The sequence below is a fragment of the Crocodylus porosus genome, unplaced genomic scaffold, assembly GCF_001723895.1.
Source record: "Crocodylus porosus isolate Cpor-Errol unplaced genomic scaffold, CroPor_comp1, whole genome shotgun sequence".
Taxonomy (NCBI): Eukaryota; Metazoa; Chordata; order Crocodylia; family Crocodylidae; genus Crocodylus; species Crocodylus porosus.
In genome coordinates this window covers 25,957,698-25,985,061 of record NW_017728886.1, presented here as the reverse complement: position 1 = coordinate 25,985,061, position 27,364 = coordinate 25,957,698, and the positions used below count along the sequence as shown (strand labels likewise).

At 42.0% G+C, this 27,364-nt stretch overlaps 1 protein-coding gene across 3 annotated transcripts in view; it reads right to left on the bottom strand.

Annotated features, from left to right (window-relative positions):
• ZNF438 (zinc finger protein 438) overlaps window positions 1-22,495 on the bottom strand; it is a 102,297-nt gene extending 79,802 nt beyond the window's left edge. For 2 of the 3 annotated variants that reach the window (XM_019531157.1, XM_019531164.1), the window contains exon 1: window positions 19,413-21,809. The gene's annotated coding sequence lies outside the window, so the exon portion shown is untranslated. Of the gene's footprint in view, window positions 1-19,412; window positions 21,810-22,441 lie in introns of those variants that run through there. The other variant, XM_019531173.1, reaches the window with a different exon arrangement.
• Window positions 22,496-27,364: the final 4,869 nt, after the last annotated feature.

The following is a 27,364-nucleotide window of genomic DNA, read 5'->3' as shown; positions in this document are numbered from 1 at the left end:
CCACTCTGGTATAGAGGCAGAACACTATTGTCCCCTTCTGTTAGTATTTTTATTAATTAGCTCCCTTGCACAGCTTGTTCAATAAGCTCTAAGAACAAACTGTGCCCTTGTTCCATACTTGACTGTGGCCCCCCAGCCCCTAAGAACCTCAAAAAGGGGTCCAAGCTCTCCCCTGCCATGAAGTTTACTAAACGCATGTTTAGGAGAAAAGGGAAGGCAGGAAAGTGAAAACACCCCAGCCACGAGTCACTCACCCTGTCAGTCCCCTAAAACATGGACTCAAGCACACCCCACCACAGTCCTACTGTAAGGCTGCTGGACTGGGTGCTCAGTCCCACACCCTGGTCTTACCCCAGCCCCTGGTGTCAGAGCCACAGCACTTCAATGCACTTCATATGACTTCTACCTGGAATGCTATGGCACTGTACATGTGGACACTTCTGACCCACAGCAACTGCGAACACATTTCCAATCAGTGACATAACAAATGAACTATTCCCAGATATCTGTCCACACCCTAAGTGACCTCATCCATTCCATTCCCCAAGAAAGATGAACAGGTCCCAAAGTAACATTTTGGAGTATTAACTAGTTTTAAATGACCGAAACAGTGATGCTTTCATCCTTTCTTTTTGCTGGGGAAGAAGGGGAAAGGAAGGGGTTCTACTGCAGAATCAAATAGATCTCACTGTCAGGAAATTTCATTGCTTAGCCTAATTTTATACCACCTTGATTTCGACTCCTTAATTTTATAATTAACTATGCTTGTATGCAATTATTATATGGTTCTTTATATTTACTGGGGGGGGGGAGGTTAAATGAGGAACTTCCTAAGACAGGATGAAAAATATGCACAACCAAGAATTTGCTTGTCAACAGTTTGTGTGAACTGGATTAGCAGCACACTCCAACAATGGCTCTTTCCATTTTTCAAAAGTTGGTCAATAAAATAATCTTTTCAACAAAATTATTTCCAACTCGTAAGTACTATACTAAAGACACAAGCACTCTCCTGACCCAGTAATGCATGCTTTCTTCCTCCACTCCTCCAATCACTCAGTAACAACTGCTACATAGTCAGAGATAAGCCCCTCCATAGCTGACTGAATTTTGCAAAGGGCATATAAAATAGGTCATTTGCACAAGTCTTTTAGATAAGAGTGTTACTCTTCCTAGCTGCCTGTATATCCCAGGTGACACAGAAGCTAATTTTGATTAACTGAAGCTACTCCATATATTCCAACACAATGAAAATACAGAAGCAGGTATATCTGTAAATTAAAAGCAGGGCTGACCAAGTGGCATGCGAGGGGCCAAGCTGAGGCCAGCGTCTAGCCCACAAGGGGCTAGCATGCACCTTCTCCCCTAGTTGTGTAATGGGGCTGTGCACTGCCCATACACCACATAACGAAGGATGGATTCCAGGAGACCATCCCCATGGCATACGGGTGGTCTGGTGTACAGCCTAGGGGCTGGTCGTCAGTGCCATGTGTGCTCTCCAGCTGCAGGGAAGTTGGATAGCCCTGGATAAAGTAAAGCTACTGCCATGTTATAAGGCCAGGCACTATAATAAAGCAAGAACAAAAGATTTATTTTACCACTTCTCCCAAGACTGTGAATATGTTCAGGCTTCATTAGCAAGCCTCATATTAGACAGAAGATTTACTCTGTCTCTTAATTCAGTCAGACTGCAAACTTCTTGGGCAGGAGATGCACCATTCCATATGCTTATTAACCTCAATGCTCATTGCCAATGCCTAGGAAATAAAGAGGCACCAGATCACCATACTGAGAGCTGGGAATAAAACTGGTCTACCCAGCCTTTGCAAAGACCTATATAAGCAAGATGAGATCACACAGCATCATAAACCAATGACATGAGATCTAATGATCTAAAATGTCTTAGTTGTCTTATTCATAACTAAAACATGCCTTATTTTAACTTGATTTCAGGTCTTAGCCCCAATATATAAGAAACATTTCCAAGTTAATGTAACTGTCTCAGAAACAGTTCCACATGGAGTGCCACAATTTCTTAGAGCTGAACTCCAGCAAATTAAAATCTTCTATCTTGCAAACTGAGGAAGCTTTGCAAAGCCTAACAAGTACAGTTCTCTTTCCATTCTATTTTCTACAATATTTGCGGCTTTGTAGGGATTCAGTGACACAGAACCTAATTTTGATTAGCTGAATCTACTCCTTAATCAAGAACATGTAACTTTCAATCCACTAATTTCTATCAGGATTAGATGCTTCAGCAGGTCCTGAGAAATCACCCTTATTTCCAATTTTATGGATTTATAAAGCTGTTGTAAATATGTGCTCATAACTGAAAGCTGGCATATTAGCTATTCGTTTAGAGTAAATTTCATTATTTTATCCCAAAAGATTTGGTGGAGATGACCTGGGTTCCAAAGAGCCTTCAAAACCATAACATTCAGTCAAATCAATTATACACATGAAAAAGATCTTGTCATAACAACCCATAATTTTCACAATAACCCATAGCCCATAAAAAAATAAGCAAAGTGGCAAATAAAATGTGTATTAAAATGTGTGACTGGATGTTCACATACAAGATTAATATTACTGACACATTGTATTGTTTTGAGATGTAGCCTTACTCTTGGCTTACTTCTTATCCCAAATTCCATTCAAATGCAAAATACCAATTTCTTTTTTCCTTTTTGCTGCTCTATTAACTTTGAATAACAACAGAAAAAGATTATTGCACATTAAAATGTTATACATCATGAGACTATAAGAGGTAGAATAGAGTAAAAATGAAAATAGAAGATGACTTCTACTCTAATACTCACTTCTACTTTCTTGAATGGATGTACTTTAATGCTTCACTGAAGCACAGCCAACAACTTTCAGCTACATCTGGGATGCTACAAATCCTAACATTTATAAAAGTATTACACAGTATTTATTTACATGGCTCAAAATCAGGCCTCAAAATGTATATATCCATCCTTGTATCCATGCTATTAAATGGAAAATTCTGGGAAATATTCTAAATATACAGGAGCATAGGCAATAATAGTGAAACAAGTATTCAAACAGGGACCCAGAAAAGTGATATGTTACTACCACATTATACAGGAAATAGTATGAATTCTGTGATGATAGTTTTTTTTTCTATCTTTAATAAATTATTATACTATACACAAAATAATTTCATTGTTAAACAACCCATTAATGAAATACAAGAATGTAAATAAAAGAAGTGGTAGCATAACTGTTAACATAAGGTCTTCCAAAAAAAAGATCACTTAGGAATGAGAGAATTTCTAAGTTTCCCCACAAGGCCTCTGGCTTTTTAAATTATTTTTTGTTAAAATCTCCAGCTGTCTGGCATTAACTTTTCCCCAGGAAACAAAGGAAAACACAGTCACCCTTTCTCTCTCCTAAGCAAAGGGAAAACGGTTTAGTGTCTCTCAGTCACAAGTAGCTGCATCCAAAAATATTAAAATAATTAATTTGTGTTATCACTACCTGCAAAAACTAGTTATAAACCTTGCCAATGATTCACCTTTTACACTACAATGATAAACGTTTGTATTAGAGTCTCAAATACTATGCTATACAGAGTCCATAGATAAATGATTAAATTATTAGGAAAAGCCTGTATGTTGTAATGTTGTTACTTTGATAGTCTGGCTATTAAGCCCAAATATAAAAACCATTTTGCCCAGTTATAACTGACAAGAGTATATGACAGTGTTCTGCTGCATTTACTGGTTTTGCCAAAATCTTGTACCATCTGTGAAAGACCCTCCACTAGAAATTGTGGGTTGATCTTAAATCTCACTTTTGCTCAGGACAAGTCTACCAAATGGCATTCCAGACAAATGCTCTGCCCAGACAGGGGTCTGACACCTTGCTGAAGGATCAACAGTGAGAAAACATCTCAACTACAATCATAATGTAAAGATAACCTAGGACAGGAGTTGACAACAGAAGTTGCCGCTTCAATAAAGCTTAGCACCGAGCATGGGCCACTTCCAACCCAGCTCCCTGCCACTAGAGCTGAAGCCAGAGCTGGAGTTGCAGTCACCTCACCGCCTCCCTGGGTTGTGCTGCTGCTGTTTCTTGCCCCTGCTTGGCCGCCACAGAGGAAACCCTCGCCCTCACTGCCAAAGCATCCAGTTCTGCAAGCCACAGGTTGCTGACCTCTTACTAGGATTTTCTACCAACTACTGGCTTGCCACTGTGAAAAAAATGTTTTCAGGGTCTTTTTTAAATAAATGAAGTGCCTGGAGCATAAAACATACAAAAAACTAGAAGTCTCGGTTCCAAAACGATACCTTTTATTAGACCAATTGGGAAATCACAAGAAAATTGTCCTTTTCTGCAAGCTTTCTAGAAAACTGGAAAATTGCAAGAAAAAGGACAAATTTCTTGTGATTTTCCAGTTGGTCTAACAAAAGGTATCATTTTGGAACCAAGAGTCCTATTTTTTTGTATGTCTTCTTGTCTCAGACCAACCCAGCTACCAAGTACACCCCTGGAGTACAAGAAGGCACTATCACAACTGAAGGACAAGAAACTTCTTAGAGCACTTACCAAGAAGACAGAGTCTCTGTTTAGGAATGTAGTTGTACCTTGTGGACAGAGAGCAGAGCCAACCCTCAGGAGACAGCAGAAAATGTTTCAGGAACAGGATGGCAGAAAGGATTCTACCTAGCCTGAAACACTAACAGATTTTGTACTTACAAGAAGGGTGGAGATCAGACTAGGCTAGGATGCATCTCTGAACTTTGTCTGTCTACGTCCTTACACCAACATGGCTACAATGTACGTCTCTGATCTTTTGCTGTTTTTCAAAAATCTATAACACTCAAGTAGATTTAAGAAAAAAATATGGTTAAAAAATGCCGAGCCCAAGTTCCTTATCTCTAAACAGGGTGGGTAAAAATCAACATTTAAAAAAAAAAAAAAGTTTTAATTTAAATCAGATTTTTTTATTTAATCATATTTTTGTTAAGATGCTTTTCTTTAAAAATCAACTTATATATTTTTAATTTAAGATACGTTAAAGCTAAAAGATATCACGGAATATGGATTATAACTTCTAATCATATACTATTTGAGACAATATTCATGTAACCTTTTTAAAAATTGCATAAATAGGTCACAACAGGCCATGGACTATATTAGGGGATCAATCTTATGTGGTTCCCAGAGGCTCCTCTATAGATCAGTAAAGATTAAAGAAAACCACTCTACCCAATGGGACTCAGTGCTCAGTCTAGAAGATCCCATTAAATATTACTGTGATGGTTAGTTTCAGTTCTCAAACTGTTGATTTGTGTCTCCAGAGATCATTGGCAGACAAGGTTCTTTGGGCAGATGTGATATCTTTGATTAGACCAACTAAATAGTTGGAAAAATTGTTCTTAGCAAGCTTTTGGACACAAATACCTTTCTTCAGGCATAGGGAGAGTTTGTTGTCTCCAGAGGTAACATCCTTGTTAACAGCAGTATATGGAGATCACAGAATCCTGGAAACCATAGAAATGACATGAGACATAACAGACCAGATTACCTACCCATTGGCCCTTATGTCTCTCTGCAAGTTTGTGTACACAGTCACATCCTTACCTTTCTCTAAAAGTGCAAAGTTTCAAGAAGTTAAATGAATAAAGGATATCAAACAAGAATGCACCTTTTGTAGAAAACAACGATTAAAACGTGGCTTCCTAACCAGTGATTTAAATCATGATTTAAATCAAATCCACCCTGTCTCTAAAGAAACTAAACTAAAAGCTAGGTGAAACTCAAGAAATCATATGAAAGTGACAGGAAAGGGGCTTGAGTGATCAAACATCACTTTGGTGTCAGAGTGGCCAAACTCTGTAATCCCACTGTTTAAGGAAGGGCACCAGACAAAAAAAGGGTTGAGGCTTAGAATATGTCTTTGAGTTCAGAGCTATAAACCATGACCAGACCCTACCCAGATTAAGTTAACTTGGAAGCAAGTGGGACTCAGCATTTGGGTTCAATCCACAACAGATATTGGGTCAGGTTAGAACAGATTTCTCAGATAATTCTGAGAGAAAAAATACAGCCACAAGCCTGCAGCTCCCGACCTGGTTCAAGTTAGCAAACTTAAATCTGTTACTCAGAAAGTCTCTTACAATAGGAAAGATAGGATAGTGCCAAGTTTCCTCTTTCTGTAGAGCTCCACTGTCTCTACACATTTCAGGACACACTACAGACTCCTAGTATTTAAGTGCTCAATAAAACCGATCCATGCCAATGCAAAGACCACACCTCCTTCACAGACCTATAAGAGCTGCTCCAATCAACACATTAAATCTATCAAAACACAGAGTATTCTCTGGAGGCAGCAAGAGACAGAACTCTCTCATCACTTTAGCGTAAGGTTAATAGAGTACCATCCTAAAGAAAAAAAATCAGATTACCATCTTCAAATGTTGTCTGTTGTCACCAGCAAAGAACAACTGACTCCAAAGCAACAGCACATGACTACACCTAGCACAGGATGGGGAACTGACACTGCATTCAGTATTAGCAGCCTGTGCTTATATCAAGTATAGAGAACTGATTGCATTTCTGTTTTTATAATCCACGAACTGTAAGACAATAGCTGTTTCTTAAATGTTAGTGGATGGTGTGACAGAAAGGAAGGAGTCAGGAAGATAAACAAGCATTTTTTTAACCTAAGTGTAAAGTTAGGTTAAAAAAAAGGGACAAGGAATTTGCCCCTAAAAAGGGACAAGGAATTTACATGCTTGGCCCTTTATCACAGGCAAAGGTAATTTTTCCCTCACTCTGAGAAAGTTGCCACTTCTTAAAGCACACTGATTGTTAATAAACCAACAGTCACAGCCTTTCCCAGATCTCACATATATCTGCCTGTATAAACCAGTTTGTTTATACAAAACCTTATACAAATATTTTGAAAAAAAATGAAGTGATAATATTTTTAATGAGTCCAAAAGGTAAGACTTTGCAACTACTGAAAGTCTGACCAATACACAAATGTATGATCCTTAAAAGAACCCTTCCTCATTCAAGTGAGCTTTGTTTTCTCCTTCTGATTAACAATCATTCAAACATTTTTGTTTTACAGATTCATGTAAAGAACCATTCAGTAAAAATCTCTATTTTAAGCCAGAAAAGTGTCCCAAAGGTCACTAAATGACCTACTGTATGCACATTTTCCACAATCAAATCATCAATTAGAGTCTCATAAGCACTTTTTATAAGTAAATCCTTCTTAAACAATTATTTGATTTGTGGGAAAATATGTCTGTGCATACGTTTGCACTTGCAGCATGATAAGGTTCCAACTGAATGCCATGTCAAAGCATTACACAGCAGTTTCCAATGGAAAAAGAAACTATAAGGAGGGCTTTTTCAAAATTCTCACAAGCTTTCTATATCTTTTTTGTTCCTGTCTCAGCATTTCTATGACTTCTGTTCTTTGCTGTTCCAGAGCCAAATACAACAAATTTAACAAATTTAAACTCAGTCTGTTGCTAAATACACTGAAGACTAAAACCTAAAGCCTAAAATGCATGTTAGTTAAAAGAAATGCAAAATTCTAGAGCTCTTGGCTCAGAGATGGTACCTTTTATTAGACCAACTAAGAAATTGCAAAAAGTCCCCATAGGTAGAAATTAAACTTCTATACCATTTTTTGCATTTCTTTTTGTCTCAGATCAGCACGGTGACCAAATACATCCCTGTTAGCTAAAAGAACACTCATGGAGGAAGAAGCAAAAGTAGGTTCTCTCGGTCAGAGTGTGTTTAAAGAGGCACCCTTCTAAACTCTGCCTTCAGTGCTAGATTTTCGTTCTTGACCCACAGACTGAAAACAAATGGTTTTGAAGATACTGATCATCCTAAAAGAGAAGAGTGGCTGACTGACAAATTTCCTTAAGCATAAATAGTTCATTAAGATACCAATCCCATCTTCAGTGGAGCCAGATTTTATTCAGCCTAATAGGAGACAAAGCTGTACTTTAGATGCAACCCTATTCCACCATGTACAAATCTCTGAAAAACAGTTAAAGTATCACCTTTTTTAATGCATCTTCTTGGCTTTAAAACCAACTCTCAAAAAACACTGAAGAAGAAGTGGTCTCCCCAGCTTTTTGCATTAACTGTATTTTAGGAACTCTCACAGGGTGGAATTATATTTTGATGCCAGGAGAGTGGAACAGGCTCTGGCTTTCTGACTTTTTTCCATACTTAACAGAAGTCTTGGCTAACACAGCTCTAGGGACAGATCCAAGAGGAGTTCAGTGGTTTGGCTGCACCCTGCTTTGATTTCTCTTCCACTGCTGTTGTCTGCAGGAGCAAACAGCTTGATTCTGCCAAAAATGAGCTGTTTGGCTCCTCTGCCCAATCTGGGCAGAAAGCCACTGGCACCTGCCACACCATTGGCCCTGGAGGCCAAGGGCCCAATCCTAAATGCATCCTCGTTCCCCTGCTGCTTACCCCACTCTCCTTTGCTGAATACAGTATTCACTCAGTATGTAAACCAAAGAAGAATATCATCTGGAGATAGACTAGCTCTACTCTTCCCTAAAGGGCTCAAAATCAGGAAAAATTTCCCAAATCAGAGTTCTTCAGGAACTTCCACTTAAACTGCAAGACTGGATATAAGAATAGCCTGCTCATTCTTCCAGTAAAACTGAATGAAACAAATGCCTACATGGAGATGATATTCACATGAATTTCACAATCTATGTTGATGACAAATCTAAAACTATAGCCCCAAGCCTCTTATCCAAACTCTCCAGGTTAGGTTTCTTATAGACCTACGCACAAAGATAGCCGCACCTTGGTCTTGATGTTTAACTTAAATATACACTGTCAAAAACCTAAGGAGTATAATTATTTTAGTATTACAACAATCACCTGACTACAGGTACCCTCAAAACAAAACATATCCTGGGTGGCTACCTGTAACAGAAGAAGGAGAAAGGAGAATCAGCCATGAAGCACCAGGATTATATTTAGCTAATCTTGTAATCCTTAATGTCCGCCCCCTACTCGAATCCTACTATAATGGATTCAACATCATATGGCATGAGTTTCACAGTATAATTATGAGTAATACAAAATATCAGTTTTAAATTTGCCACTTTTCAATTTCATTGAATGTCCCCTTGCTCTTTTATTATGGAGCCAGGAGAACAGAAGCTCCCGAATTGCTTTTTCTATGCCATCAATCATATTGTAAATTTTTATCATGTTTCATCTCCTTCATCTTCTTTAAAAGATAAACAGTCCCACTCTTTTCAATCTCTCTTCACACAAGTGATTTTTCATCCCCATAAATCATTTTTTTTAGCCCTTTACTGAATCCTCTCACTTCACACTATCCTTTCTAAGATGGGGTAACCAGAACTGCACACCATATTCCAGATGACAGCAAAACACTGATTTATATAATGGCATTCCATTTTCTATACCATTCTCCATCCTATTCTTTATGCATCAGAAGTTTGTTTATGTTCTTGGACTAAAGATGCATTGCATGGAAAAGCCTTTAATTAGGTTAAGGTGTCCACCTATGCAACAATGCTTACACACACTTTTCTTAAGTTGGTACTGGTGATTCAGAACATGATGCTTGCACCCAGGAGGACTCTGGGAGGTTTTGTTTTATCTGGAGAAGTAAAAGACCGGCTAAAGTAAGTTCCTTCTAACCATACATCAGTTTATTGGAATAACAGCAATCAGACAAAATTACCAATAGCAGCTACATACAGCAGAGAACACATATATCCTCCCTACTGGGTAGTAACATCTCAGGGTCCTCACAATCTGCTCTCATAGCTGAGGCAAGCTTCAGACTCCCACCCCATACCTGTGTGGAAGAGTTTTGACATGCCCTACACATTACAGGGTGTGGTGTATTTAAGTGGCTAACTAGGCAATTACCTTAAGACCAGCTACAAAGTACTTATCACATGATAAAAAGCTCCAACCACCTATAACCGTACACCTTGAAATGTTACTAGTTTTATAGCTGGTTGCTACTAAGCTTTAATTTGCATGTCGCAGGGTCTTCCCAGCCACAGGAGTGCACCATGCCCAATGTGAAGTCATCAGGCCCTGAGGATAATGGCAACCATGATCCTCTGGGGGTTTCACACACCTCTGAGCCCTCTGGAGTGTGGCAGCTCTGATCCCTGAGCCCAGGGGTTTCATACACCCACAAGCCATAGTGACTGTGGCAGCTCTGATTCCACAGGGCCCTGCGGTTTCACATACCCCTGAGTCCTAGGGATTGTGGCAGCCACAACCCCCTGGGTTCAGGGTGGTAGCAAGACACCCCTGCAGCTAGGAGTCCCTCAACTGACAGCTCCCAGCTGCAGAATCTTGCTTCTTGCCAGTCCAGGGGGAGCCTGATCCCAGGCTCCCATCACATGGCAGGAAGCACAATTGTGTGGATGGTGCTCTTATCACACCTTTCCCTGCATGTGTAGATGGCTATATAGAATTCAGATTCAAATGTCTATGTTCCTGCCCATTTCTCTGAGATAACTACCACTTTGCCAATTGAGCAAGGGGTAGGGAAGCTCCATTGTGACCATTGTTCTTACCAGGGGTCCTCATCTGGTGTTGTCAAACATCTAGGCACTTCAGCTCACTTACTTGAAACTATTCCTCACAATGCACCTTTCTGTACATGCTAATCGCTGTTATTCAGGCTGGATTACTTCTGGGATCAGTCTATCTGAAAGCAAAATGTAGTGACACACCCAACACAGAACACTTTACGGTCTCCAGACTCTTCACTAATGCCCCTCTAAATGACTAACCATTTTTGGCTGACAACAGGGAAAGAGCCAAGCCATTTTTTTTTCAATTGCTGTTTCAATTTAGTTAGAATTTACCATGTTTTGTCACACTCCATATGGCCCCATAAGACATGTCTCTGGTTTTGGTAAGGAAAAAAATAAAAAGAAAACAAAGTAGGGGAAAAAATATTTTTCTAAAGTCATGGCCAACTGCATGACAGAGTTAGTCCTCCTGGAAATGAGGAGTGTCCAAAAAGTGCGGCATCTCAGGAAAGAGTCTGGGTAAGGCAGCAGGAACTTCCTTGTTTAGAAGGAAGGTTTAAGGGTAATAGCAAGAATGCTACTTATCAGGTGTGTCAAAAATATGATCTACAGGCCAGATCCAGGCCACAGAGACCTGCAGCGCTGTTTGTGGGTCTCAGACCACTGGGCTGCATGCAGCTCACTGGCTCCAACCCAATGCACTGCATGCAGCATGAGGGGCCCACCTGGCACAGGCTACATGTAGCATAGGGGCTGAAGCTGGCACATGCTGCACATGGTGTATGCACGAGACCACCCCTGCACACTGGACCCAGGGCTAATACACAGTAAGCCCACAGATCAGCTCGATGTGCCACAGCCAGCCCACAGGGCTGGTCTTACATGGATGCCACATACAGTGAGCACTCCAGACTGGCCCCATGCACGATGGATTCCAGCATATGCCCTGGAATGGCCCCACTAGCCAAGTAATACAGATGGTACATGGAGCTGGTCTTGGGTGCACACTGCATGTGGCACATGGGGCTAGGCTGGAGTCCACACTGGCTCTGGCACATGATTGGCCCTATGCCCAACACAGCCAGATGGGTTTTACTCCCCTACTACAAAATGTTTTTTATAAAAAGTTCCTATAAATACTGAAGTGTTGTTTCCATACCAAAAGCCTCATTAAGATATACTACAGACTGCATGCAGCAGCTCACTTGCCTTGAGCCAGCTCAATTAGTAGCTATGAGAAGGTTCATACAGGTCTCTGCCCTTTCTGTTTGCTGAGCCACATAGAAGGGGCAGCTATCTTGGCAGCAGTTGTAAGCACAGAGATGCTGCGTTCCATTCCTCCCTGCTTTTACTCCACTGAAGGAAAAATACAGCTTCCCCACATAAGACAAGCACATCAAATCAGAACAGCTGATTTTTTTTTTAGTTTTTTGTTTGGGAGGGGGTTTGGGGGAGGGGGAGGCTTTGAAAAACCAAGCTCAAATATGTTTTATGAAGATTATGTGGCTCTGAATATTACATAGCTCTATCCATGCCAGAAATCAAAATTATTCAAAACTTGTTCAGAAAGAAGGAATATATGAATTGGGCCTTGATTACTTTTTCCAATGTAAGGCCTGTCAATCTGGCAGCACAGCATGTCTAGGTTGCTTTCTCTTATGCATGGACACCTGATTCACAATCAAATGTTACTGAGTAAAGTCTAGAAACTGTTTCTAGCTTTGAGATTTTAGGGAACAATCTTTCCATCCAACCTTTGACTAACATCCAGGGCATCTGCCTAAAAAATCTGGGCATGTGACTTGCCCCGACCAAGTTTAGACTTGTTTAACACACAATATCCAAGTGAAGTCATAATTTGATACAGACATATCTCACTCTATTCCAGTGAAATGGTCTCATATTTTTGAACATCAGTGAAAAATATTCAGTGTAATCTGGAGAGTAAAACTGAATTTCATAAGGGAACCTTAACTGTTTTTGATTTGAAGCATACATACGTTAATTTGAAACTTAAGGAAATGACAGATACATAATATCGCTGAATAAATTGTTAGAGAAAAACATTCTCAAGAGTAAGACAGGTACAATACTGGTTATCAATAAATGGATACTTATAAGCTTCCAAGCAGAAACTGCGAGTGTAGATTTTAATCAGAACTGACTCATAGACTCTCTCAGTTTTCTAAGGTTATTTTTGCCTTGAAAAAAGAAAACAAGAGGGATCAAAAGATTTCAAAGTGGTTTTCTTCTCTAGTCACCAGAAACAATATTGTAAAAGACTTTGTTCTGTGTCATTGAAAAGGATATAATATAATAATTTAATCAATATTCCTTCCCCTGCACTCTGTAGTGGATAAAACAAATCAGTTTTGCAAACAAAAAAAGCTAAAGGTATTTAGGTAGTTTCAGTGCTAGTTTTGCAGGGGAAGTGTTTCTTTCTTAATGCAATGCATGTATGTTTTCCTTAGTCAGCAAAGCAGCAGAATTTACTGGTGACAGAAGCAATAAAGTCCATTGAACATCCAGATTATTAACTTCAGTGTTTTTAGTAGACTGGTAGTACAAGATTGCTTGATTCTTTAAGCAGGGTGTCTTACTCCAACAGAGCTGTCTGATTTATATTGACTACTCCTGCTTATGTGTGTAACAGTATTATTCTACTTTACGTACTTTTCCATTTTAAGAAACAGCATATCACTCAGGTATTGATGTTGGGTTGAATGTTCATCTTTTAAACACTACTCCTTTCTTCTGAGTCCATGAATTTATCTCCAAACCACATACTTCCTCTGACTGAGCCTGTTTTCTGATTGGAAAATTAGAAAACAAGAGACAAACAGAGGCTGGCCCCTTGCTGTATATTGTCTTATTACATGTCAATAGCAGGCTGATGGACATCACAGCCTGCAAGTAATACCAATCTATAAGCAAGCAGGCGGACAAGTTAATCAGCCAAGGTAGTGCAAAAAAGTTCAACACTCAAGTTCAGGTCTACATCTTATTTAGCATAGGCTTCTTAATTAACAGAAAATATAGCTACGGCTGGAACTATACAGAACACTTTCCCCATTTTCTACATCCAGGAAGCATGAGAGCAGTTTTCTTCACTAGGTAGCCCTTCACTGGCTTCAATGGCTTTCCTAATGTTGGATTCTTCTGGTCTGCCACTCCTGTTGAAGAGGGAAGAAAGTTTCTATCTGACTCCCTACAGGCCTCATAGATGCTCCTAATTCAGGTGCCCTGTAATTAAAACAGGTGGGCCCAGTAGCTGCAAAGGACACTAGGACATGGGCATGCATATTCTATTTTGTATTATTTTAGGAAATTGGAATTCTGCAGATAAATTCTATAAACTGTCACGGATTGTTATTGAATAACTTGACAAAACTGCAGAACGCAAATTATAAAAAAACCAGCAACACAACCAAAATGAAAAGTAAACATTTTTTAGTATAAACTAGGAGAAAGAGGGGTGTAAACAAGAGAGCCTTTCTTACTTTACCATTGTTCTTTACGTTCCATATAGACCTTGAACACTCAACATTACAGTAACAACACAAGTGTATGTTGAAACAGCTTTTAAAGAAAACCTTCCAGTTGCATAGCAAGGTATGAATATTACTAGTCTTGTTACATTTTGAAATATCCAACATTAGCCAATAGACCTGTAGAAATTACAACTTTTCTGATATGTATGTCTTTGACTAACTTGCAAGCAGATATTCTGACACACACATGCCTACCTTCTTGCACTGCACTCTCCAGCCATGTGCTCTCAACCCAAATATTAAAAAAAATTGCTTTCCCATACCTTGTGGCTATAGCCATTTTTAAGGGTGTCACACTTTATTATCCTAAAGTTACATACACTGATTTTTATTACTGAACATCTATTTTAGTGCCCTCTCTTAATAGAATCATAGAAAATTAGGGTTGGAAGGGACCCCAGGAGGTCATCTAGTCCAACCCCCTTTTCAAAGCAGGACCAGCTCCAGCTAGATCATCTCACCCAAGGCTTTGTCGAGCCAGGCCTTAAAAACCTCCAAGGATGGAAATTCCATAGCTTCTCCAGGGTGAGGGTCTTCTGTACTATCTAACTTAAATTCCCTTGCTGCAAATGGAGACCATCGCTCCTTGTTCTGTCATCTGCCGCCACTGAGAAGTCCAGCTCCATCCTCTTTGGAACCACCCTTCAGGTAACTGAAGGTTGCTATTAATCCCCTCTGAGTCTCCTCTTCTCCCGACTAAGTAAGCCCACTTCCCTCAGCCTCTCTTCATAAGTCATTGGTCTCAGCCCACAAAACCATTTTTGTTGCCCTCTGCTGGACTCTCCAATTTGTCCATGTCCTTTCTGTAGTGGGGAGCTCCAAAACAGGACACAGGACTCCAGATGTGGCCTCTCCAGTGCCGAATACAGGGGAAGAAACACCTCCCTCAATCTGCTGCCAATGCTCCTAAGGCACACCAGTATGCTGTTAGCCTTCTTCTCAGCAAGGGCACACTGTTGGCTCAGTCAGCTTATTGTCCACTGTAAACTCCAGGTCCTTTTCTGCAGAGCTGCTACGTAGCCAGTCGGTCCCTAGCCTGTCCTGGCGCTTGGGATTGTTCCGTCCTAAGTGCAGGACTTTGCACTTGTCCTTATTGAACTTCATAAGATTTCTTTTGATGCAATCCTCCAATTTGTTGAGGGCTCTCTGAATCCTAGCTCTACCCTCCTGCATGCTACCCCCAGCTTGGTGTTATCTGCTTGTTGTCAAATATTGGTGAATATTTACGTCAGAAATAAAAAATGAAACTTTAAATATAGAAAGAGCGTTTTACAAAAAAGAAAAGTACCTAAGGCACTTAAAACTTCAGGCTTCTTTAGTTTGTGTCCCCCTTTTTGGGTCTTTATTACAAAAAAGGTTTCCTTATTTGGTGTATGACAGTTTAAAAGGTGTGACTCCTCATTCAAATTTCACCCACGTAGCAAAGATTCTCTCATACACCTTGAACTAAAAATACCACCCAGCTATCATTTCAATATGGCATCATTCCTGGATACTGGTAAACCCCTAGACCTTTCCTTTGAACCCAGAAACCTTCTTGAATCAAATACATCTTTTGTAAACTCCCTTCCTATCTCATTTTAGACCTGTTACCAATATCCAAGTTTGCCACAAAAAAAGTTTTCCTCTCCCGCTTTCTATCCCTCAGGTCTGAGATGGTAGATAGAAGAGGATAAGGATACCCCAAGGTATGCACAATGTTGGTACAAGTCTGCTTCTAGGTATTAAAATAATTAGGGTTTTTTAATCCAACACTAACAGCCTTTGATACAAATACAAACTAAAATATAAAAAGGCCTCAGTTATAGAGTGAAATTGCAAAGGACTTTTTACAGAATAAAAACAGTGTAAACAGCCTATAGAATTCACCAAATCAACATGAAGCTACTATATCCTGAAATTATGAAATGATATAGTATAATAAATGCAAAACAACTCCACTGAAGGGTAACTGGTCTTGCTTCTTAATATCGATTAAAATTACATTACTAATAGCTCAATACTGCAGAATCTTGTCTCTATTCTCCATATGGTTCTGCGGACCAGGCATCAATTTTTTTCAGGATAGAGCAAAGCATGTGCCCAGCAAAACAGAATGTGTTTCATATCATGAGCCACAAATGAATAAGCCATAACAAGGGAGCCACCTTCAAAAATGTATCTAGTCAAATAAAACTGTGTTTTTACTTTATATTAGTAGTTCCGTTAAAAATACATATTCTATAAGGGATAAATTGCAATTAAAGTGATGAAATACAGGTCCCTCCTCAAGTATTTCAAAGGCAAAGCAAGCAAATAGGAGGCAGTCTCTTCTTAACTACTTGTGTAGTTCTGTACTTTTTTTTAGTAAGAGCATACATGGACTGCACCACAGCTAGGCTGCTCTGGAGCTAATTTTATGGAACGTTTGGATTATATTTTTGTATAAATTAGCAAAAGCTTATTAGCTTTAAAATAATTTCTATACAACCTATAATAACATGCTTCTAAAAGGTTTTATGATGCTAAAAATGCCCATAAAATCAGTTCTTTATAAAAAGCAGGCACACTACTACATTCCCTCAGTTTAAATAGATTATTCAGGAAACCTCAGCACCCGGGTAAATTGAAGTATCATTAAGTCACAGATGGAGGTAACTAGCTGATATGACATGAAAGAACACAAAATAGAACTAAACCACCCTGCTCTTCAGGAAGAATTCAATGGACAAGAGTAATGCAGAACAGGGTACTCTCAAAATGAACTCTCCAAATGTCAGATTATAGAAAAACATTATCAAAAGCCTCTTAATATAACATTGACTACACACAGTATGAAGGCAAAGAGAAAATAAAAATAAAATAAAAAACGACCACTTTTATTTCAACCTTAAAATAGAACTACAAAATATAAATGATACTATAAAACGATTTCTTATCATTTTATATTTGTCACAGGGCAACAACAGAAAAGGGGTAGAGACCCCTTTGCCAGGACCAGAATTGCAGCAGGAGAACCCTGCGGCCCTGAGTGAACGCCCCCAAAAGCCCCGTAATGGGAAAATACTCACCCGGCACAGTTGTGGCAATGGGGAGCCAGCAGCAGTAGGAAGAGCTGTCCACATGATTCATCAGCCGCTTACCTATGCAGCTGGGGCCAGCGCAGAGCAGTGAAGTCATCTGGCAGTGCCAACTGGCACCCTTAAAAGCTGGCTGCTGGGAAGAAGCTGGGGAGTAACAGCTGAGAGGCAGCTGTGTGCTCCCCATGGTATGGCCGGCACTACCTCCAACCAGGGGTCCAGGGCAGAAGAGAAGCTTGCCCGTCATTGGAGCAGCACCCCGTGCTGGACCAAGGAAGGACGCACAGGGACTGACCACTGAGTCACATGCACGGACACGCAAGTAGGGAAGAGAAACAGCAGCCTCCCTGATACTCTTCCATTTGATTTCTTTAAACATTTTCATTGCCCCTGAGGCTGGAGAATAGGCACACATATTGCTCTTGGGGCTGAGGGACCAGGGGCCCTCAGGGACTCTAGGCAAGAACTCAGAAGGCCTATCGGCCTGGCCAGCAGCCCCCAGTAGGAAGAGTGACCACCTGAGTGTAGTGCAGGCTCTATAGGCCGAGAATGACTATAAGAACCTTTGTCCGGCAAGCAGCTTGCAACTACAAACCGCACTCATAACCACATCCAAGGGCAGATCAGGGCCACGCCACAAGGATCAGTGCCTACAGGGTTCTAACCATCTGCCACATGGTCATGTCCATCAGGTTGGCGCATGGAAGGAGTTTAGGGGAGGTGGCGCCCCAGGAACATCCACAGGCGACACCTCCGGGCAAGTTTCAGCTATAAGGGAACCTTCCACACTTGGACAAGACAAAGATGTAGCGTGTGAATATCAGGCACTTCCCTTGAGAGGTGACATACAGTTAGTGCAGGTGCCCAAGAAAGAGAATAACTGAGTCAAGAACACCCAACCCTGAGCAGTTTGGGAACAGTTACTCAAGTTCAGACAGGCATAATAGTTTGGTGAAGTTGGTTTTTGTATTTAGCTTGAATAATGTTAATGTTAGCATACTTATATTTCATTGCATAGTTCCCTTGTATTGATATAATACAGTTGGTTTAGATATCTACTAGGGGCAGGATCCAATTTAAGCCTCATGAAAACATATATGACTTAAGATTCTGTAAAATCCTATTTTTAACCAGAAAATGTGGTTTTATTAACTGTTAACTACGCAGTTAAAAAGAATTAAAATCAGTAACAGCACAGTTCTAGTAAACAACAAAGCAGACCTTACACAAAAGCAGATAAGAATAAACACCAGTGCTAATCTTTTCAATCCTGCTGCTGAACCATAAACATTTTTTTAATGGAGCTTCTGAACACATGTACCTCACAGTCTGTGCTGAAGACTGTTTCTTGGGGTTACCCAGTATATTCAAAACCACTAGGAAGCCAGATGCCAAAAAACACAGTGTCAATTTGCAGGAGAAAAAAAATTAACTGGTCAAGTGTATGCACAGTGAACCTTATTTTTCATCAATCTCATGTCATTAGACTACCAACAATATCATACAAATAATGTTTACTGGTTTCCACAGCTATCTTTTATAATGACAGGAAAGTTTATGATTCCTACAGTCTTTGACAGTACTTATCACTACTGACAAAATTATACATTAAAATATTGTTGAAAGATACTGATTTTATTACTTTGAAGTACTTATTTATATGTCCTGCTGTTATGGTAAATAAAGTGTTCCAACCATCTCAATTATTTTCAAGGAAAAAAGGGAATCCAGTCATTACCTTCAGCAAAATATAGAATATTAATATGCTATTTTTCTGGTTTATTTCAGAGGACCACAATTCATGAGTGTTGTGTAAAACTGTGGCAGCCTAGATACTAGCAAGTAGTAAATACTCCCAATATAGAATCTGTTAAGATATGTTTATTATGAATAGGACTATAAGATATAATGAAATTGTGCCAGAAAGCTAAAATTACATTAACATTATTTTTAGATGAGGAAATATAGTAATAAGTACTTGGATAAGTACTGCTAAATTAGGTAAGATCTAAAAACAATGCTGGTTTAACCATTTGTTGTAAAATCATGTTACATTTCTAACATTGTAGCTTCAGTAACATTTATAGCCCAAAACAGATTAATATAGTATTCTCACAAGACAGTCACACATACTCATGACCTTACATTACAGCCTCCCAGCAGAGAGACCAACAGAAATATAAAACTAACACTGTTTCCACCTGCATGTTTAAAACATTAAACTATTTCCATAAATGACACATTACCTCTTTAACGGCACATAAAAATCCTTGAAACAGCCCAGGTCACGCATTAAGAATGTTCAGCGAGTTTAATGTAGCATAAACATCATGCCTGTGTGTTAAAAACATACGAGTCACAAAGTCATATTTCTAAAGCTACACTTGAAAATAGTCAGAAGTCTACCTTGTTTGACTAAATGCCGGTTGCTCAGGACACTGAGTTTTCAGGGTTACTTGGAAAAAAGTATACTTGTTTTGGTAGTGTTCAAGTGATGTAGCTGTGATGGTCCTGAAGTGACAGGAAGAAAAATACACCACATTCAAAAAGTTTGTCCAATTCTGTCCAAACCATGCAGCTGGTCCAACAAAAGATACCAGCCATAAAAATCTTTGGCGCTCATATATTTGTTGTGTAATTCTTGAAATAGCTGCCTCAAATCCATTACTCTGGTAAGCATCAAAATGAGTTTAAAATATCTGAACCGTGGCATACACTATTATCATCTTTCCAGCGTGTTTGTGGCACTTAAGGATAACCTTTTTATAATAATTGAAGTATAATACTGTGCAAAGTATTACAAATGCGCATTATCATATGCATATAAATGCAATCATTAAGTTTGCAGTAAGTCTGCATAATGTCTTCTCCTAGTACTTCTAAGCTGAAATTTTCATTTTTAATAAATTTCAGCTACCCCAACAGGAAAAAAAATATACACTTCTGCTTTTAGGAGTAGCACATTGTTTTACATAAAAATGATTTAAAGAACAGAACTCTCTGAACTTCCAATGAGACTAGTATTTAATAAGGATGGGTAATGTCCTTATAAAAAATATACTGAAAGCCAGACACTTTGCCCAAATGATCCAATTTAAAACCTGTGCACACAATTGCTGTAGAGTGTAACATCTACATTTCTCCTTTCCTCTCTTTTCCTCCATCTTCCTTTTTTGTCAAGAAAATTGTATATTCATGCCTTTATTAACACAATACTAGAATTGCAAGTTTAAAAAATCAAAGAAAAGAAATCAAGACCACGTCTAAATTAAACATTATGTAATTTGGGTCACTTAAGAGCTAGTTAGACTTAATAAATTTTTTTTGTTTTATATGCCTGGTCATACTCCATTTAAATACACAGCCTCAAAGCTGGAAAAGGCTGTGTACGTACCTGGAGTATTTATCCAAACTATGTAAAAAAAAAGCCAAAACTATTAAGTATGCCGCACTTTCTTTGTTTGCTATTAGTAGCTGCAAAATGGCTCCTTCCCTTCATCTTTAAGGCTTCTAAGAGCCCTGGAACTGACTAGTAGGCCTTTTGAAAAGGCAAAGAAGGTAGCCAGTTTTGAGGCTGCTGCAGTGCATGCTTAATGAGCATTATTTATAGTGCTGTGCTACTGGTAGCCCCCAAACTGACTTCTCATTTCAAGCCTGCTAATAATTAGTTTGGGGCCTACTATTTGAAACCTTGAAAATATGGGGAGATAACAGCCATGAAATTGAGTAGCTCCCATCATTTTTAAGGCTTCAAACAGCTGCTTCACCTTCCCCATTTCCATGCAGTTAACCAGAATAGTTATGTTACAAAATAGATGGCAAGGTTGAAAGATGCTATGCACTTAATTGATTTATGCATTTAACTGACATGCAGAGAGATAACATCTATTGTAATGGAAACACTGGGCAACAAATCTGAACTGGAGCTGCCTTCTGCATTTAAGTGTATTATACACTTATGTGGTATCTATATTAGTGAAGTACATTGTGAGCCAATTAAATTGAGCCAAAAATGGGCAAAAAACTAAAATGATAAATGAAGAGGCTCTTAAAACACTGCATAGCTCATTTTAATTCAGACCTGTAAGTGTTATCATTTTCCAAAAGAGAAAGGTTATACAAGAAAGCCCCGGTGTACACTTTCCAGTATGTTTCCATCCAAATCCTCCAACTCACAGCACTATTAGGATTCAGGGATTAGGATTCCTGCCTCTTAATGCCACCCCTCCCAAGTTTGCCCCTTTTCCTCATCATCAGGCTTTCCTCTACTGCAAGACGGTGAGACTGGTGCTGTAGCCATCGCGGTCCAGAAACAAAGTGAGGCGAGGGTTTCTGAGGGCAAGCTCCTTGCTTGGACTAACGATGTTACTTGGATAAAGAAAGACAAGCTTTTGAATGTAAGACCCGGGGAAGAATGTCTGCCACTCAAAAGCTTGTCTGACTTCATCCTAACTGCACAGCAGGTCCACTTCGAGTAGGCTGACCATATGTCCCGGTTTGGCCAAGACAGTCCCAGATCTCGTAGACTGTTGCAGCATCCCCGCAGGGTGGTGAGAATAGAAGAAAAAAGGTCCTGGATCGCGGCCACCCGGCCCGCACATACCCCGCTCGGCTCCTCCCGAGCAGCCTGGAAGCCGGGGCGGCTGGGCTCCGGCACCCGTGCGCGGACCAGGGCAGGCTGGGACAGCGCCGGGCTCAACCAGCCCACGCCGCGCAGCCACGGGACATCCTCCCTCTGCCAGCCGGCAGCATCGCTCCCCGCCGCTGCTAAGCCCTGGGCTGAGCGCGGTGGCCCTGGGCCGTGAGTGGCGCCTGCCCAAGGGTCGCCGCACTGCCCTGCCCGGCCCTGCCGCGTGTGCGTGTCCGCCCTGCCCTTCCCTAACACGACTGTGGACCCCCGGGCGGGGGCGGCCCCTACTTCCCCCGACCTGCAGCCGCCTAACACCCGCGAGCGCTGCCCGCGCGGGCCCAGGCAAACCCCGGCGGCCGCAGCCTGGCCCTGGCCGGGGGCGGCCGAGAGCTGCCCAGCTCGGGCACCAGCGCCACTGACAAGCCGGGAGCTGCGCGGCGGCTGCAGCGGGTCAGGACGCCCTGTGCCCGGGGGCGGAGCTGGGGGCAGCCGCTCTCCTGGGCCACCCCGGGGCCGGGCAGTCCCGTCCCGTCCCCGCCCCGCCGAGAAGAGGAGAGGAGCGGAGCGGCGCGGAGAAAAGCGACGCCGCACCCGCCCTCCCGGAGCGCCCGGCTGCAACTGCCGCCGCGGGGGAAGGGGACTTACAGCTCTCACTGCGTCACGCCCGAGCAACGTCACGGCGACGGCGCGCGGTGGCGTAACTCGACGGGAAGCGCGCGCCGGGGGACCCCCCTTCCCCCGGCAGCCCGGGCGCAGGCGCGTCCCTCCCTCCCTCCCTCCGCGCCGGCGGGAAAGCGCCGGCACCGCCCTGAGGAGCCGCCGCCGCGGGTGAGGAGAGCGCCCATGCTCATGCCCATGCCCGCCTCTGACCCCGGCTGTCACGTTTCCCCTCGCGGGCTCGCCCCCGCTGACCAGCGAGCCAGCCACGTGGCGCCCGCCCGCCCGGGCCTTGCTTGCCCCGCTGCTGACGGGCCGGGCGGGAGATGGAAAGTGCAGCCGCAGGGAAGGGATCAAAGCCAGAGGGATGGCAACGTGTCAAACAGACACCAATTGGGTGTCTAGGCAGGGACACACCTCCCATCGCGGCAGGCCAGACCCTTACAAGGTCCAGGTTTGCTCAGATTATTCCTGGATACTTGATGAAGGATGTTGAGCTTGGCCATCCATGAGGTCTGTATTTGACATGGCACAAAACACTGATGCGAATCAAACCGGGCATTTGTTTACAGCCAAAGAGGCCAAGGAAGGTGGCAGGAAAAGACAGGAAAGTAGAGGAACATGGGATTTAGGCAGAGGCTAAATGTAGAACAAGAAGACACGGCACTTTTCATGCCCAGGTCTCCAGGCTCTTGGCAGGTCGTTATCCTGTTTTGCTGCCCAAAGGGAAAACCTACATTTCACCATCACAGCATAAACCTGGAGCCACATGCTCAATCCCAGGTTTATTTCAAACAAGGAGACAAGTGCAGACGTTCTTCACACACTCCACACACGTAGCGTATACTGAGAGTGAGGTTAACCATGACGATATATTTTACTGGGAAAGATGCCTTGTATTTGAAAACTTGTCTAACTTTATCCAAACCATGCAGTATGTCCAATAAAGCATTGCTGACAAAAATTTTGCCTCTTAACATTTTACACATGCATTTTACAGTCACGGGTTTTAAATTGTTACCAGACTGCACTCATAAAGAAACCATTAATGGCTTCTAATACTTCTTGGGCTTCTGCAGTTGACAGACCTGGATTTAGATACAGAAACATAAAATTCATGAATTATTTGTCAAGCACAAATTAATTAGTGGAAAAGTGGGACTGGCAACACTGGACTGAAGACAGCTAAAAATGGCTACAGACCCAGGGGCATATTTTAATCTGGTTTTCATTGTAACATTTCAGTAAAGCAAAGAAATAACTACTGTTACCAAAAGAAGGGATATTAGTTCTATAAATTATAGGTCCATCGCAATGTGAATTGGAGTTGTTTATTAATTTTGTTGCTGAACCTTTTTCATTGTGTAATGCTGATTCATTGAAACTGCTTGTAGGAATTAATTAGTTTTGACTGGAAGGTTTTCTGGGAGGTGGGAGATGCCAGTTTGAACCAGATCAGACTGAGGAGGACACTGAACCTTGAGTTCCCATTCCCTGAGGAGTGCTTTGGCACTCCTTTCTCAAGCCATGTTTAAATGGAAAGTGGGTGAAACTAACTTTTATGAAGAGCCTGATTCTATAAACGGTGCTCTCAGATCATGCCTACTGGGTTGGGCCCTGCAGAGGACTCAGTTGGTAGGATGCCTAGTTTCTTGGAAGATCTGTGCTGAGCTGGCCAGCCATCGGCAGTTCTAGGCCTGTGCAGAAGGAGGGCTTTGGGCATCCAGAGAGCTCTATAAAGAGAAGGACATGCAGTGAATTTAGCTGCCTTGAGGGTTAGGTAGTACCTGAGATTGTCAACTTTACCACCTCAGTTTAGTCAATGGGAATTAAGTTTTGAGTGTGTGAAGTGCCGTATAGTTCCACAGTAGCTAGGGTCAGGAGGGACCTGAACAGATCATCTAGCCTGGCCCCCTGCCACAGGCAAGAACGAATGCTGGGTTCACAAGACCCCATACAGGTGATCATTTAACCTCTTTTTGAATTTGCCCAAGGTAGGGGTGAGGACCACTTCCCTAGGAAGTTAGTTCCAGATTCTGGCCACCCTAACCATAAAATATTGCCTCCTGATCTCTAACCTAAACCTATTCTCCATCAGCTTATTACTGTTGTTCCCCGTCACCCCAGGTGGTGCTGGGGAGAATAGGGCTCTTCCTATTTGCTGATGATCTCCCCTGATGAGTTTGTAGGCAGCCACCAGGTCCCCCCTCAGCCTCCTCTTGCTGAGGCTGAACAGGTTCAGGTCCCTCAGTCTCTCATCATAGGGCCTGCCCTCTCACCAAATGGGTGGCCCTCCTCTGATCTCTTGCCAGGCTGGCCACATCCTTTTTAAAGTGCAGCGCCCGGTACTGGATGCAGTACTCCAATTGTAACCTGACCAAAGTCACATAGAGGGGGAGTATCACCTCTCTGAACTGGCTTGAGATGCATCTTTGGATGCATGACAAGGTATGGCTGGCCTTGCTGGCTGTGGTCTGGCATCGGAGGCTCGTGTTCATCTTGGAGTCAATAATGACTCCAAGATCCCTTTCCGCCTCTGTGCTTTCAAGAGGGGACCTCCCCAGCCTGAGTGTTTACTGTGGTTTCCTTCTCCCAAAGTGCAGCACCCTACATTTGTCTACGTTGAACCCCATCCTATTTTCATCTGCCCACTTTTATAGTCTGTCTAAATCTAAATCTAGTTGCAGCCTCTCTCTCCCTACAAGTGTGTCCACTTCACCCCACATCTTAGTGTTATCAGCAAACTTGGATGTGTGCTTTCAACCCCCTCGTCCAAGTTGTTGATGAAAATGTTAAACGGTGTGGGCCCAAGGACGGAGTCCTGGGGGACCCCACTGCTCACATCTCGCCAGGTTGAGTATGACCTGGCCACCACTACGCTCTGGGTGCGCTCCATCAGCCAAGTTTTTACCCATCCAACTGTGTAGGCATCAATGCCACAGTCGCCTAATTTATTGATGAGAATGGGGTGAGAGACAGTGTCAAAGGCCTTCTTAAAGTCTAGAAAGACTACATCCATGGCGACACCATCATCCAAGGATTTAGTTACTTGGTCATAAAAGACAATTAGGTTGGTCAGGCAGGATCTGCCTTTGATGAACCCATGCTGGTTGCCCCTCACCATGATCTCCCCTGCTGGCCCCCCACAGATGTGCTCCTTGATGATTCTCTCCAAGATCTTCCCGAGCACCGAGGTGAGGCTTACAGGCCTATAGTTATAGTTGGGTCCTCCTTCCTCCCTTTCTTGAAAATTGGGACCACATTACCTAATTTCCAATCCCCTATGACCTCGCCAGATGACCATGAATGCTCATACAGCTGGGCCAAGGGCTCTGTGATGACCCCTGCCAGCTCCCTCAACACACTTGGGTGGAGGGCATCTGGACCTGCAGATTTAAAAATGTCCAGCCCTTCCACAAGATCCCTAGCTACATCTGCGCTGACCAAAGGCCTGACAGAGTATAATGCTAAATACTCTGAAAAATCAGGTCCCACACACCTCAATTAATTATGGACTCCCATAATTAATGCACTCTTTTCTACCTTAATCTTCCTACATGGATATTGTGAACACAGACCAGTGTTTGAGAAATACTCAGATGAGAAATGATCATCAAAAACCCATGAAGTAACTAATTTCATCCTCATAGCAGAGTTTGAATAGCCTACAGTAAGTAAAGCATAGAGTCACACAACAATATGTAGAAAATATTGACAGCTACTCTGTAAGTGACCATTATATTCTGGGCACTGAAAGAGACAGATTCTGTGGGGGAAAAAATAGTTTGAAGTAATGCAGACATGGAATGGACCTGAAGGGTGGGAGCACGTGCCCCCTGCCCCCATGTCCTCCTGGGGGTGTGCGTAACAGTGGGAGCTCCCACTCCCCCCACACACAGCTCAGTCCTGCACCCAGCCCCAGCTGAGTGGCCCCTGCCCCTACTTTGCCTCCCATGCCCCTTCCCTCCCCTCCCCCCTCACCCTTTCCCCCACTTACCAGCTGGACCTGGCTGGTCTCCATGCTGCTGGGCTGCACTCTTGGCTGCCTGCATGCTGCACTGCAGCTGCACATACACACACGGCTTTTATCAACCACATTATCAGCCAAATCAGCTCTGCGTACCCCCTACGACCTTTTTAATTACCCTCAAGAGTATGCATACCTCCAGTTGACAGCCACTGTCCTAAGCCATCCCAATCAAATGCCTATTCAACCTCTTGAAAACTTCTAAGGAGGGAGAGTCCACATATCCTTGGCTGCTTGCTCCATCACTGTATTGTTATGCAACTAAAAACTATTGTGATACATATGCACACTGGAACTAGATTGAGCTTGGCAAGGCAACCTTAGCATTGGCTTTTCTAACTTTTGAATCTTGACTTTGCAGCTTCCATAATATTTGCTAACAGTTTTTATATGCAATACATACAGTAGTAGAACAGACTTTGTATCCATCATTAAAGCTAGACAGAAGGTAAGAACATATTTTAAGTATTTATTATCCTTATTTTGAGCTGACACTTTCAAAATCTTCTTACAAATCACGAAGGTAAGGAAAAAAAGCTCTCTTTGAACTGATGTTATATCAGCTTAGGAAGACTGTTTGTTCTAAGACAGTAGTAGATTTCAGTGACATGAAAAGCTCAACTGGTAATGTTTAATAAAAAAAATTAAACGCAAACAACTTCTCTAAAAGTTTCAATTTTATATGCAGTAAGCTGATCCCTTATCCTTCAAAGCCAAGAAAGATTGTCACAGGACAAGAATTTTTTTTTCCCTCAAAGAGAAATCAAGTAAATCTGTTACTAAGAATCATAGCATCAACAAGTGGAAAGGGACCTAGACTGATCATCGAGTCCGACCCCCTGCCATGGGCAGGAAGGAGCACTGGGGGTGGCAGGGGTCACAAG